Below are 15,776 nucleotides of genomic sequence, written 5' to 3'. Positions count from 1 at the left end.
GGACTGTTCCAGGTGTTGGGAATTTGGCAGTGAACAGGTAGAGCCCACCTCCCCTCCCCACCACCGTGGAGTTTACGGTTTGGAGAGTCCTTCGGCCTCTTCATTTCCTCCCTCTCTCGTGCCTTCCTGTGGGGGTGTTCAACTCTGCATTCCTGGGCCCAGCAGAGGGCCTGGCATAGAGTGGGTGTCCTGTGAATATTTGCTGAATGAGTAAATGAGTGAGTGAATAATGAGCTTGCCATCACCTGTCATCTGGATTATTGCATTAGCCTCCTAACTGTCTCCTTGTTTTCCTCTGTGCTCCCCCCATCCCCAGTCTTTTTTTAAACAGCAACCAAAATGGGCTTGTTAAAACCTAAGTCAGATCCTGTCACCCGTGTTCAAAGGCCTCCAGTGGGTCTCCATTTTACCCTGAGGAGAAGCCATAGTCTTTACAGTGACCTAAAAGGCCCGACAGCGTCTGGCCTCCTGCTGCTCTCTGGCCTCGTCGCCTACAGGTCTTCCCCTCATTCATTCCAGTTCGGCCACATCTGCCCCCTTGCTGTTTCTCAGACTTCTCAGCCAGGCTCCCATCCCAGAAGCTTTCATCAGCTGTTCCTCTATCCAAGATGCTCTGTGCACAGATGGCCATAGGGCCTACTCCTTCACCTTCTGTGGATCCTTCCCCAAATAGGGCTTCCTTAGGGAGCTTTCCTCGGCTGCCCTATCAAAAATTGCAGCCTTCCTTTCCTTGAAACTCTGGATCACCTTTCCCTGCTTACTTTCCTCCTGGCACTTATTCTCTAAAACACACACATACACACACAGAGCTCGGATGGATGGATTTTAATATTTTTGTCATCCGTCTCTCCATACAATTAAGTACCAGCAAGGCAAGAATTTTTCTGTTTTGTTGGTTGATGTATCTGCAACATCTAGAATAGTGCCTGTTAGTGCGTTCAGTCAATATTTGTCAAATTAAAAAACCCCAAAAAACCCTGTAACCAATGTTTCTGTCTGAAATGTACTTTTAGTGGGGCCAGAATGATGCCTTTGGTGTCTTCATGTGCTCTGAAAAATGACCCTCGGTTTTGCCAACATCATGGCTCAAGGCTAATTGTTCTGATTCTAGTTCTAGTAGAATAACAGAAAGGTGGATCCCCTGCCCTCCCTAATGAACCTGGTAGCTCAAAGAAAGCAGTCAACTGCCTTTGTCATTTGACTGCACAGTGCAGACGGAAGTACCCATCTCACTGTCAGTCGTGTTGGTATTTGTCACTCCCCTTCTGTCGAATTTCTCACTCCATTGTTTTTAACTAATGCAGATTGAAGAGTGTGGCTCACGTCCAAAGTGAGTGTGCTGGCAGCGTGAATGTTTGAACGTTCATTCGCTCTGAAGACTTGTGCACTATCAGGTCATAGAGGCACCCTCAGCCGTTCCTCTCATCTTTGTCACTTGCTTGAAACAGCCTGTGCACCCCTAACTCTTCAGTGGGGTCTCTCTGAAGAAAGATTTCCTTACATTTTATTCTCTGAGGTACTTATCAGTTGAGGGGGATGGGAAAGTTGGACAGAATAGAAGAGTTCCACATTTTGTAATATTCAGGTGAAAGAAATTTTGACAATCAATTTGCTAGCTTAGATGTATGGAATCATTGTGTTTAGATGCAGAGAGCAGAGTAGTGGTGGGGAACATGAAATTTAGGGTTCTTTAGACCTTTTGCAAGTTGTTCAGCCTATTTAAATCTCAGTTTAACACATTTCACATATTTTCCTAAGTACCCTATGAAGTAGCTACTATTATTAGCCATTTTACAGATGAGGAAACAGGCTTAGAGAGGTTAAACAACATCATCAAGATCTCATAGTAAATTAATAAAAAAAAAATCTGTTAGTCAAAGTTCTTCACAGAAGCAGAACCTGTGTGTGTGTGTGTGTGTGTGTGTGTGTGTGTGTGTGTGTGTGTGTGTAGAGAGAGAGAGATTGCTTGATCGGTTTTAAGGAATTGACTCACACAATTATGAAGTCTGCAGGGTGGGCCAGCAGTCTGGAGACCCAGGAAGAGCCCATGTTGCAGTTCAAGTCCAAAGGCTGGCTGCTGGCAGAATTCCCTTCTCAGTGAATTCTCAGTCCTACTTCTCAGCTGCTTTTACCATCGTGCTGAGCCTCTTCTCATGTAAACCTGGAGCTCAGGGCTTGGCACATATGGAGATTGAGCATACGATTAAGTTCCATAAAGGTCATTGAAGTGGAATGTACGTAAGGTTGCTACAGCTATGTTGTCTTGTTAGAGCTGAAACTGAAATGAGGGTTGTCTAAAAGATGTGAGAGGTAACAATACTGTAAAAGAAATTAGGGTGTGAATTAGGGTAGCCTGAAGGAGCCTGTCTGTGGTCATCATCCAAAATGGGCATGTGGTATTACAGTCCTTCTACCCCAGGGCTACAGGGAGAGACGGTCTAGAACTCAGCTCCAGCTAAGACAAGCTTGTAGTTCATGTCAGGAAGTATGTGTGCTAGAGGAGATCTCTGAGCTTTCTCCAAGTCCATTTCTGTCTACACTCAGAATTGCTCCATAACTGAATGGACTGCTGAAATTCTTCATTCTTTCAACTCAGCTTTGTTCACTGTGGGTACTGTTAAAAGCCGAAAGCCCCCTTTTTTTCTCTCATGGATACCCTATCTACATTCTACAGGGATGGTTGAAGTGGGATGTATATAAGGTGGCCACAGTGATGTTGTCATGTTAGGGCTTAGCCAAGGGGTACAGTTTCTGGCAAGGTTACTAAAATGAATGCTTTAAAATTTGGTAGGAACAAAGGTCTCTGATAAAATATGGTTGGCACATAATTTAGTCATTTAGTAATCATAAAGGGTGTTAACCAGCTGTTTTCTATGTTAATTGGAGAAAAAAGTTAAGAAGTAAACTGATTGAAACTGCATTATGAAGTAGAGTTAAAATTTTGTCTTGAAAGACAGCTGAATTTTAAAATGAATGCTTAGGGAGGGAATGAATTTGTTTAAAAGATAGGCAGTGAGATTAGAAGACCTTTTAAATCAGTCTTTGTAAAGGTAAAATTATTTTTCTTAATCTTATCTGGTCATTTAATTGACCTTTGGGACACCATCCTTATGGTCTGTTTTATAGTTAATGCCCCCTTTTGTTTTTATGCAGTTTGTTTTATTTTCTGCGTCGCCATCTCTGTCTCATGTCTGTGTGCAGTAAAATGAAGTGCTTCAGGGTTTATCAGGCTCCATCACTTGCTTTGGGGCCTGGGCAAGTTAGGCCACTTTTCTGCTTCACTTTCCTCATCAGCACAGTGGGGATTACAATCCTGCCTACTTTCTTTCCTGTGAAAATTAAATGTGGATTCCTGGCAAATCACCCAGAGCAGTACAAGACTCAGTAAGCCTTTAATTCGTTTTAGCTGCTTTGATGATGTTGATGCATTGATGCAATCCCTCGGGGTGGAATTAAGGATTCTAACTATGAGTGTCTTCTGTGTCAGCAGTTCTCATCTAATCTTCAAATCAACTTTTAAAGATATATATTATTTATACCCTCATTTATATAGATGAGGAAACTGACTCTCAAAGGTAACTTGCCCAATGCCACACAGTAAGTGGCAGAGCTGACTGGCATTCAGACTTGGGTCTGTAAGACTCAAACCCCTTCAAATTCTCTTTCATATATATCGTGCTGGAGTGTTTTTTGTTTGTTTTTTTTGTGTGTGGTAAAAAACACATACCATAAACTTCACTCTCTTCACCATTTTTAACTGTATAGTTCAGTAGAGTTAAGTATATTTACGTTGCAGTGAAACAGATCTCCGGAACTTTTTCATCTTACAGAACTGAAACTCTATACCAAATTAAACAGCAACTCTCCATTTCTCCCTCTCCCCAGTCCCTGGTAACCACCATTCCACTTTCTATGTCTATGAATTTCACTCTTTTAGATACCTCATATAAGTGAAATCATACAGTATTTGTCTTTTTATGATTGGCTATTTCACTGAGCATAACGTCCTTAAAGTTCATCCATGCTGTAGCATGTCTCAGAATTTCCATTCTTTTTAAGGCTGCATAGTATTCCATTGTGTGTATATACCACATTTTGGTTTTCCATTCCTCCATTGGTAGATGTTTGGATTGCTTTTACGTCTTGGCTGTTGTGAATAGTGCTGCTATGAACATGGGTGTGCAAATCTCTCTTTGAGACCCTGCTTCCAATTCTCTTGGATATATACCCAGAAGTAGGATTGCTGGATCATATGGTAGTTGTATTTTTAATTTTTTGAGGAGCTGTCATACTGTTTTCCAAAGCAATTGCACCATTTGCAGTCCCACCACACACACACAAGGGTTCCAACTTCTCCACATCCCTATCAAGACTTAATTTGGTTCTTTTGTAGTAGCCATCCTAATGGCTGTAAGTTGGTATCTCTTTTTGGTTTTGATTTACATTTCCCTGATGATTAGTGATATTGAGCATCTTTTCAAGTGCTCGTTGACCATTTGTGTATCATCTTTGGAAAAATGTCTATTCTAAGCCCTTTGCCCATCTTTTAATTGGGTTGATTTTTGTTGTTGTTAAGTTGTAGTTCTTTATATATTTCTGAATATTAACCCCTTATCACATGTATGATTTGCAGATTTTTTTCCCATTTGTAGGTTGACCTTTTACCTTGTTGATTGTATCCTTTGATGCACAAAAGTTTTTAAGTTTGATGTAGTCCCATTTGTCTATTTTTGCTTTTGTTGCCTGTGTTTTTGGTGTCATATCCAAGAAATCATTGCCCAATCCAGTGTCATACAGCTTTTTCCCTATGTTTTCTTCTAGGAGTTTTATTGTTTTGGGTCTTACATTTAGTTCTTTAATCCATTCTGTGTTACTATTTCTATGTGGTTTAAGATAAGGATCCAGTTTTATCCTTTTGCACATGGATATCCAGTTTTCTCAGTATCATTTGTTCAAGAGACTCCTTTCCCATCATGATGTTTTTTTAAGGGTAGAGGAGAGAGAGTGATAAGAGAGGTGATAATTATTTGAGGAAACAATAATGCTAAAATATTTTTTGGCTTGTTTACTGCCTTGTTTACATAAATGGAGAAAGTTATATGAAAATCTCTGCTTGTATGATATGTTTATAAGAATTATGGAGAACTTGTTTCCTCAACTTAGACGGAGTTAACTGTTACTTATATTTGTTTGTGTGGAAAAAAGTAAATCAAAACATTACAGTAATACAATATTCTCTTTGGCTCTGAAGAGACCAACTTTCCAGAAACCCAGGATCTCTGGAATCCGGAAGTTGTTGGCAAGTTGGTGATGGGGGAGGAAACCTTTTTAATGGCAAACTGATGAGGCCCTGAACTCCCAGAAGCTGACAGACACAGAAGAGAAGAAGAGCCGACGACTCAGAGGTTATATTCTGTATTCTCTGATGGCTTGATTCGCAGTGGGAGCAGCAGCGTCTCAGAGGGAATGTGACCATCCCCGTGAGGCAGTGGAGAAGAACAGGAAAAGTTGGTGAGGAAGAGGCAGGAAAAGGGAGGGCTATGGAGGTCAGCAGCAGTGGCAGTGGGCGTGAGCGGCAGACCTTGAGGAAGAGGCAGCAGATTGAAGGGACCCAGCTCCGTGGTCCAGTGTAGAGACACAGAGCCGCTCCTCCTTCACTTGAAGTATGAGACCTCAGTTAGCTAGGAACACTGACTCTTTAGAAAAACTCAGTCCATAGGAACTTTGGACTTTGAATAGTTAACTGAAAAATATATATATATATATGTATTTATATATCTTTTTGACTAGTATAACATTTCTCAAAGTTGCTGAACATTTCAAATGTCTGATTCTCTTGTTAAAATCTCTGGGCTATAAATAGGATCATAGAAGCCTCATTTGCATCTTTATTCTTTTCCTTTCTGCAGTAAGTATTAAGTGTCTGTGTGTATTATTTATTATGAAGGATGCAAATGTTGTGCATCCTTCCCTCAACGTTATAGTGCAGTAGAGAAGAAAAAAATGTTTATATGTAATGGTAATAATGATAGTAAGACAAAAGGTTGTATTTTTAGTTAACCTTTTAAGGTCTTTTTAAATGTGGATTCCTGAAAAGTCTTTTTAAGGATGGAGAAACTGAGCTAAATACTCTGTAAGGCTTCTAGATCTGGGTCCTCCATCACATTATGTCTTATGTGGTAACAGTAAGAGACTTCATAACAGTGATTCTGTAGGTCATATCAGTGTGAGTAGTAATTATGGAATGTTTTGAGCCACATTCCACTACTGTTCTACTATGCTAGGCATTCTCTTTGAGCTATTTGCAAACAGTATGAATACCTCTGAAAATGAACATAGATGTATATAATTGCTTATTACCCACATGACTCTACTGAAGTGGGACAATAGATACTCTTATAGAAATGTTGTAATACTTTACATTGGAATAGCATTCTGTAGTGAAAGAAACAGTTTCACATAATATTATATAAATAGTATAAATGCTTATCAATGCAGTGACAGAAGTAGGAATAATAATTGTTTTAGACAGTGAATCTTTAGACCTTTAATCTTTTCTTTCTTTGAAGACTCTCAGTTTTTAGTTTTTGTGCGTTTAGCACATAGTCTTGTATGATAAGAAGATAAGGAGAGACAGGGGCTTAAAGACGTTATTTAGGAGAGCTGTTCACTGTATGGAGGGGGCAACTGAGAGACTCTTAAAATTTGCTGAGGGAGAGTATGTCATTTGGCATCATCTGTTCTTCTGGAGCTTGGCCAGATTTGGCTAACAGCTTGCCTCCAGGCTGAAAACCACTGACCCTTAAAAGTTTTTTTAAAAGGTGGGTAAAGGGTGAAGTTCTACTGGAAAATCTGAATTTAATGCAGCAGTTAGAAAACTGTAATAAAACACACACACATAATTGAATATATGTTGAGCTCATGTCTAAATATTGGTTGTATCATGGGTGGCCTTTTACAAAGCCACTAGAAAAGTTATTTTGAAGGAGGATTTGAAGAACTATAGCTTCTTAATCATGGGACTTATACTTTAACCCTGACTTTGTATCCATAACCTTTGTGTCTTACTGTTCTCTTTTGCCTTCCATGAATTTCCCTTTGTTGAGGTATAATTGGCATACAAGAAATCACTCGTATTTGAATTTTACAGCCTAGGTTTTTGCTCATGACATCATCACTATGGTAAAGACAATGTGCGTATCTGTCATCCCCAAGTTTCCTCATGTACCTTTGTCATCTTCTCCTTAGGTATCTGGGACTCTTTTGCTATTGGAGTTCTGAGAAATGCTGTCTTAGGGGATTCTCTTAAATTATAGAACTGGCCTGGATCCCTAAGGCAACTTCTGGCTATTGAGTCTACTTCTCCACCCACTTCTCATCTCGATGCCTCTTTGGGCCTAGAACCCAGCAAAAATTGCAGTTCCGACCATGTAGTGTATGTTAGCTTTGTTGGTGCTCTGTAGCTCCCTGGGCCATGTTAAGAATGCTTGGCCAGTGCTTCCCAAAATGTGCTGAAGATTGAAGCTTTCAGGGGCTGGCCTGGTGGCGTAGTGGTTAAGTTCACGTGCTCCACTTTGGCAACGTCAGTGTTCACGGGTTCAGATCCTGGGTGTGGACCTACACACTGCTCATCAAGCCAGGCTATGGCAGCATCCTCCGTACAAAATAGATGAAGATTGGCACAGATGTTAGCTCATGGCCAATCTTTCTCGCCAAAAAAAAGGAAAAAAATAATAATTTCCAGTCCATTGTTGACTGGTACTTCTATAAAAGACAGTAAAAATGGGTTACTAGAAAAATGAAATGAAAAAATGTCATATGAATATGTCAATTTTTTCTTTTTAGATTCAGCAGATAGAAAATTCCTCTGTCAAATTAGTAAGTTTCTAAATACTTGTTTGCAATTTCTGCACTGATTTCATTGCAAATTGACAACAAAATCTTGTGACCACTGACTACACTGAGGAGCACTGTGCTGGGTGACCCCGCTTGTCCCTGTGTGTCCACTGGGTGCAGCGATCTGTTGGCTGTGCTTTTGGAGTTGCCTGCTTGGAATGTTCTGCAACTTTTGGCCAGTTATTTTGACTTGAGAAATTAAAGGAAACTGACAGTTGTTGAATACTTACTATATGCCAGCCAGTGTGCAAAGCATTTTTTTAATAATGTTAGTTGTGGGTTTGTCATATTTGGCTTTATTACGTTGACGTATGTTCTCTCTATACCCACTTTGTGGAGAGTTTATCATGAACAGATGTTGAATTTTGTCAAATGTTTCTTTCTGCATCTATTGAGATGATCGTATGATTTTTATCCTTCATTGTGTTAATGTGATGTATCACATTGACTCATTTGTGGATATTGGACCATCCTTGCATCACTGGAGTAAATCCCACTTGATCATGATATATGATCCTTTAATGTATTGTTGAAATTTTTTTTCCTCCCCAAAGCCCCAGCACATAGTTGTATATCCTAGTTGTAAGTCATTCTACTTCTTCTGTGTGGGCTGCTACCACAGCATGGTTTCATAAGTGGTGTGTAGATCTGCGCCCAGGATCCAGACTTGTGAGCCCTGGGCCACCAAAGTGGAGTATGCAAACGTAACCACTCAGCTGTGGGACGGGCCCCTGTCTTATTGAATTTTGTTGAGGATTTTTGCATCTATGTTCATCAGGGATATTGGCTTGTAATTTTCTTTTCTTATAGTGTCCTTTTCTGATTTTTGTATCAGGATAGTGCTGACCTTATAAAATGAGTTTGGAAGTGTTCCTACCTCTTCTATCTTTTGGAAGAATTGAGAAGGATTGACATTAATTCTTCTTTAAATGTTTGGTAGAGGGGCCGACCCCGTGGCCAAGTGGTTAAGTTTGCACACTCTGCTTCAGCAGCCCAGGGTTTCGCTGGTTTGGATCTTGGGCGCGGACATGGCACTGCTCATCAGGCCATGCTGAGGTGGCGTCCCACATGCCACAACTATAAGGACCCACAACTCAAATATATAACTATGTACTGGGGAGATTTGGGGAGAAAAAGCAATAAAAAAAAAAAAAAAAAGCTTGGCCAACAGTTGTTAGCTCAGGTGCCAATCTTAAAAAAAAAAAATGTTTGGTAGAATTCACCATGAAGCCATTTGGTCCTGGACTTCTGTTTGTTGGGAGGTTTGTGATTACTGATTCACTCTCCTTCCTAGTAATCAGTCTGTTCAGATTTTCTTTTTCTTCGTGATTCAGTCTTGGCAGAGCATTTTGATTTTTTATTTCTAAGTAATCCTCAAAAAATCCTGCAAAGTAGGTGATATTAGCCCCAGTGAAGGGATGAATTAACTCACTTGTATTCACATATTCATTTAAATGATTCTGAATCCTTGCTATGGGCCAGCTATGTCCTAGGCTCTGGGGATACAACAGGAAGCAGAACAGGCAAAACTCCTGTCCTTATGGGGCTTATATCTTGGTTGAGGGGGAGACAGATCATAAACAAATAAATGAAACATATTAGATGGTCATAAGTGATGTAGAGAAGCATAAATTAGAGAAAGATCTAGGGGATGGGAGGTGGAGGTTGCACATTTAAGTAGGGTGTGGTTGAAGTCTTCGCTGCAGTGACATTTGACCAAAGCTGTGAAGGGGCTGAGGGAGAGAGCCACGTAGAACCAGGAGCACTGGTAAGGGCCCTGGAGTTTTTTGAGGAACTTGCTGAGTTAAAGACCTTTCTCCCAGCCAGTAAATGGCTGATCTGGGTTTAAACTCAAATTTGGCTTTTTCTATTATGCTATAGGCTTTATTCGGTCTCCACATTCCTAGTTTAAAAGGTACCTGAATCCAAATAAAGTGGAAATAGGTTTGGGAGGGGAGTACGATTTATGTGTATTAGGGAATTGGACTAAAAGTCTGCTCTTTGTGTGGACTTTGCTTTTGATTAGGCCTGAATATTACCCAAGGCTTTGAATATCTTTTGCCCAAGAGTACAAAATGCGTGAGTTTTGTAGTTGAGTTTTCTTTTTTAAGTAGATGAAATTTCTCTCAGGGACAGAGAAAGCTAGACAGAATCAGGGAAAGAATTTTCAAAGGAGAACAGATGATTAAAGCTTTGGAAAGAAGAGGTTGCTTTTGTTTGAGCACTTTGAAGTGGAGGCTTGTGTAAGTCATTCTCTCCTTAGGAATGACCTGGTGCTTATTGGACAGCTCTCCTTGCATTTGATAGGAGCCTTTGCTGGGGCTCTTTTCTCACCTGACTGCTCTCTGCTACCCAAGACTTCCCTTGTGCACATACCGACAGCTCTGACCCAGAACCTTTACCTGTGGTCCTGGCTGCTGAACCTTGGACTCCTCTTTGCCTTGTCATCTTTTCTGCCAGCCCCAGATGGGGTTGGTGAGGATGAGGAGCAGTATGTTGTTGTTCATGACTGTTAGGTGTACTATTTTCATTTGAGCTTGAATGCCACATGGAATTGATGGGGCAAGTATTCCTTTACCTATTTGGCAGATGAGAAATGTGAAGCTCAGAGACATTAAATAATTTGCTCAAGGCCATCATTTTCCAGTACACCTTTGTAGAGATTTGAACCAGAGTCCTCGGTTTCCATATCCCTTGATTGCTGCTCTGCCATCTCCTTTTTTGGCTACATTTTGGACCACACAGACTTTTGTGAGTTGGTCATGATTTTATTAAATGGAATTTATTACATGATATGGCTTCCTGTGGAAATTTCAGAATTGTAAACTTAATATAGAATTGACTTCAAATTTCTGATGATTGAGTTGGGTACTAATTGAATATCATTTGACTTTTACAGTCAAGTCTTGCTCATTTTTTTTTTTAAAGACTGTTTTTTAGAGCGGTTTTAGGTTCATGGCAAAGTTGAGGGGAAGTACAGAGATTTTCCATATGCCCCCTGCCCCGACACGTGCATGGCCTCCTGTCAACATCCCCACCAGAGTGGGATTTGTTACAGTTGGTGAGTTCACATTCACACCAAAGTCCACAGTTGATGTTAGGGCTCACTCTTGGTGTTGTACATTCTGTGGGTTTGCGCAAGTGTATAATGACTTGTATCCATCATTATAGCATCATACAGATTATTTGCACTGCCCTAAAAATCCTCTGTGCTCTGCCTACTCACAACCCCCATGCCTCGCTAATTTTTATGTTGAAATTTAATCATTTAGACAAGTGTGCTTCCCAATTTGGTGGGATAATCTTATTACTTTTATAATATGTCTTCCCTGCTGTAGGTAACACACCTTTGGAGTCATCAGTTATGTAACTAACTTCTCACACTATTTTTTTCCTCACCAGTTTGTTTTATCATTTGTAGCTTCCCCTACAAGGTTGGGGGGATGGGGATGGGATTTTTAAACCTGGAGTAAATGTGTTTTTTCGTACTTTTGCAAACATAGTTATATGCTTTTCATTCTCGAAACAATGAAAAACCGGAGTCAGCAAGCTTGGCATTGACGACTGTGTGGTAAAACTTCAGCGCTCCCAAGGTTAGCTTGAAATAGTGAGTAGTTTTGCTGCCCTTAGGACTCACAAAGAGCCAGTGCCTAGCAGACACTGACAATTACCTCTTTGTTTAAAGCTGTGTTAGCATTCAGATGTTTTGGGCTTTTTCTCTTTCTTGTCATCAGAAGACCTTTCTCTTTGAAATTTGTCTGGGGGCCCTTTTGCTCTGGTGCAGTTCTGTGGTTAATCTTTCCTTATTTCAGATTCTGACATGTGACAGCGTTTTGTTGCAGCCAGGCTCCCCGGCTGCGTGGTGTGGATTGAACGCTGGCTTTTAGAGGAGAGGTTGAGCTGCAGCCTTCCTTTTCTCCATCTTCCTTTTAGGCGTTGTTAAGTTTTTCTTTAAAAAACTCTGTGTTTTGAATTGTAATGACTATTCCAGAAATAAGTCTTGAGTCATCAGAGTCGTTTAGTTTTTCTGCTTCTGTGTGTTTGTCTGTGAGTCTGGTGTTCATTTTAGATGTTTGGATAACATACGATATAGCATTCTTGATTCTATAGCCAAAACCAACCAAAAGAGGTTGCCCATGGGACAGAAACAGTAGCAAGATAGTACTGATAGGCACACGTGCTCTACACCTGCATCAAGACACAGAGGCGGCCGAGGCCGGGGTTCCACATTCTCCTGTACGCTGTGGCTGAGATGTAACAGGAGCAGAGGGTTTAGGAGTGCGGAAAAGGCCTGGTCTTGTTGATGTCAGTCTTAATGGAATGACAGTAGTGACAGAGGCTTATTATTAATTATTGGTTTTTGCTAATCATTTTAATTCTTGGTTTTTGGAATTATGTACATGACTGAGAGCTACTAGGTACCAGGTTTTATTCATCCTGGAGTGGGGTGGATTAGAACCTTTGATAATTGTTAGAACCAGTCCACGTTAACAGGTCTTTTGCAGCTGAGTCTCACGCCTTCCACTGCAGTGGTTACAAAGGAAGGGGCACAGTGCCCGCTCTCGGAGGCCAGAATTGAGCCCAGAGGAGCAGAGGGAATCTCACGTCTACTTAGACGTGGCAGCATGTGGTCACTGTCCTAAAAGAGATGCCGAGTGAGCAGTCCTCGAGGACAGAAGAGCTCCCCTCAGACAGGGGACAGTGCTCTCTAACGGGGTTTTATGACCACCCCAAACGCGGCCGCTGTTTCTGTTACTGCTTCACATTTCCTTAGACCGTTGTTTCATCGTGACTCCTATGTCCAAATTCCTTGAAAATGGATTTGAAACTCCCAGAATACAGTATGACCTCTGAGAACTCCTAGTGCACTGAGCATATTGTTGTGTAATCAGTGACCTTTGTCTCCCCACTGAACTTTAAGCTCAGTAGAAGCAGTTAAACTGTGTCCTACTCCTGTTGCCTGAGGCCTAGCGCTGTGTCTGCTGTGTCCTAGCAGCTGGTGGTCTTTCAAGTTATTCTCTTCCCTGGGAATTGCCTTTCTTTCCTCCTCTTCTGCTCTGTGAGCACAGCCAGTAGACTCACTTCAGTTGCTGACTCTGTAAAGCCTCTCTTGCTGCTGCTGTATCCCACAGCTCTTTGCAAACACCACTACACTATTTCACCCAGTATTGTAATGTGCTTTGTGTGTATCTCACAGTTTAGGAAGTTGCTCAGGGCCAGGGGCTCTGCCATATTCCTCCTCATGTATCCTGTGCCTCACAGTTAGAGTTAAGCGGTAGTCACCGGGGGCGCATTTGCCGAAGTGAAAATGAAGGAGATTTTCACCCCACAGGTACTTGTCACCACTCAGCTGCTGTCTTGTTTTTTTTTGAGGAAGATTAGCCCTGAGCTAACTACTGCCAGTTCTTCTCTTTTTGCTGAGGAAGCCTGGCCCTGAGCTAACATCGTGCCCATCTTCCTCTACTTTATACGTGGGACGCCTACCACAGCATGGTGTGCTAAGCGGTGCCATGTCCGCACCCGGGATCCGAACTGGTGAACCCCGGGCCGCTGAGAAGCGGAATGTGCGAACTTAACCGCTGCGCCACCTGGCCGGCCCCTCAGCTGCTGTCTTAGTGCTGCAGGGTGGTGATGACAAGTTACACTGGCATGCACTCAAAAGGTCATTTTTGCTGTTTTTACCCACTTATATTCTTAATAAATGCTAATTTCTCTGTTATAGTACTTTATCTTTTAAGTAAGAGAGAAAAACGGTGGTTCAGATGTTTTTAAACTACTGTTTGGCATTTCTAGGAACTTATAAGATATTTTGGTATAGTGGTTAAAGAATGAAAATCTGGGGGCCAGCCCTGTGGCCGAGTGATTAAGTTTGCACACTCCGCTTCGGCGGCCCAGAGTTCACTGGTCTGGATCCTGGGCGCGGACCTACGCACCACTCATCAGGCCATGCTGTGGCAGCATCCTACATAGAGAGGAGCTAGAATGGCTTGCAACTGGATATACAACTATGTGCTGGGGCTTTGGGGAGAGAAAAAAAAGAAAAAGCAACAGATGTTAGCTCAGGGCCAGTCTTCCTCACCAAAAATTACAAGAAAAGAAAATCTATTTTTTCTGGGAAATAAAATCTTGTTCATCTGTTCTTTCCTCTTACCAAGTGACTGTTGCATGTGTTTATGAGATTGTACATGTTTTGATGCTATAGTAGAGTAAATAATAGAACTGCCAGTTAGTCACCACTAATTCCTAATTATGACTCATTTCATCTTCTTCAATTAAATTATTTTTAACAGAGCACATCTTTTGCACTTGGGTATGTAAAAATCAGTTCATATGTTTCTAATCTGTATACTCAATCCTGTTTTGTTACACTCCCTTTAAATGCAAGCACTTTTATTTTGAAATAGTCTTCAGATGTTAAACTTAACAATATAACTGGGTGCTATTATAAGATCTTGACCACACAGGGTATGAAATAGTTATGTTTCACTCCACCCCATTCTCAGAGATTCCTTTAACCAACAGTTTTAAAGCTCAGCTGAATTCTTAAAAGGATTTCAGCTCTCATAAGTATGAAAAATGTCTCTTTCAGTTCATGAAATGTAAATAATTTTAAATCTGGTTCCCAGGAAACATGATGATGTAGGAATAGCCTTTCTTCCTCAGGAATAAATTTAACCTTGAATTTCAGGCTAGCACCGTGGATTCATTATCCCATATCTCCTTTTGGTGTACATTCCTGGGATTTTGTAAGCATTTTCATGCCAAAGTGTTGTATTTTTCAAAATCTGATTTTTATGGTTCAAATAACACTCACTCTGAGATGATAGAGAATTTTGTAACAAAAACATCTTATGATTCTATTTTTATGATTTCACTTTGTCTTTTTTATAGCCCTGAGATTTAGACAAAATGGTTATTATTCTCATTTTATAGATGGTAAAGCTGAATATCAAATATTTTGACTGAACCAAGGCGTCACAGCTGGTAATTGGTAAATTAAGGCTCTAACCCAGGGAATTTTATGTGTAGTCAGTCTGCCATCGGATGGTGTTCCCGTGGGTATGGAATTTATTACTAGTCAATAACTATATTTTTCAGCTATGTTTAATGTGTTTGAAAATTTTTATTGATGTATAAAACACATACAAAAGAGTGCACAAATCTTAAAGTGAACACATGGTTAACTGATTTTGAAATGAATTAATATTAAAATAAAATGAATTTAACATTGAATATCCAGGGCCTCTTGATTCCAAAGAAATATATTTACACTTCTGTCACACTGCCCTCAGAACTCATTTGAGTTGTGGAAGTGGACTTCTGATTTCCGGGTGTGTTCATTTGTGTGAGAAGTAGTTACAAGAGCCTGCTCTCTGCCAGGCATGTGCACTTGTGTGGGAGACACAGCTGTGAGTAAGAATCACCACTTGTAATAAACTTCCACTTGGAGTCAGACTAATGAGGAATCAGGCAAATACAATTTGGAGTGTTAAGCTTTATGTTAGGAGTACTGAGTTCGAGGCCCTAAGGGAGCATGAATGACCAGGCTGAGGGGCTTAGGAAAAATTTCCCAGAGGAGGTGACATCCAGCTGAGTCCTCATGATGAGTGGGAATCATTCGGAGATGACATTCTGGGAAGGAAGAGCAGAAGGCGCAAAGGCCAAGAGGGAAGAGAGGGCAGGATGTTGAGATGTGGCAGGCAGATCCCCATGGCTGGCTTGGAGCCTGTGGAGTCAGGAGTGGACCTAGGAAGTGCTGAGTGGGAGCAGGGACGGCCAGATCAGAAAGGGTCACTTTGTCAGGCCAAGACAATTTTACTGTTACTTAAGTTTCCTTGGTTACAAATAACAGGATTTGACTCTGGCAAACATAACCTAGA

At 41.0% G+C, this 15,776-nt stretch overlaps 1 protein-coding gene across 5 annotated transcripts in view; it reads left to right on the top strand.

Annotated features, from left to right (window-relative positions):
* Nucleotides 1-15,776, top strand: part of LIMS1 (LIM zinc finger domain containing 1) — a 158,399-nt gene that overhangs the window by 33,868 nt on the left and 108,755 nt on the right. For 2 of the 5 annotated variants that reach the window (XM_070511512.1, XM_044773124.2), the window contains exon 1: nucleotides 5,252-5,511. The exons of the other annotated variants lie outside the window; for them this stretch is intronic. The gene's annotated coding sequence lies outside the window, so the exon portion shown is untranslated. Of the gene's footprint in view, nucleotides 1-5,251; nucleotides 5,512-15,776 lie in introns of those variants that run through there. 5 annotated transcript variants of the gene reach the window in all.

This window comes from Equus asinus, chromosome 6 (genome assembly GCF_041296235.1).
Source record: "Equus asinus isolate D_3611 breed Donkey chromosome 6, EquAss-T2T_v2, whole genome shotgun sequence".
NCBI lineage: Eukaryota > Metazoa > Chordata > Mammalia > Perissodactyla > Equidae > Equus > Equus asinus.
The sequence above is the reverse complement of the archived record's forward strand: the minus strand, read 5'-3'. Positions and strand labels throughout refer to the sequence as shown.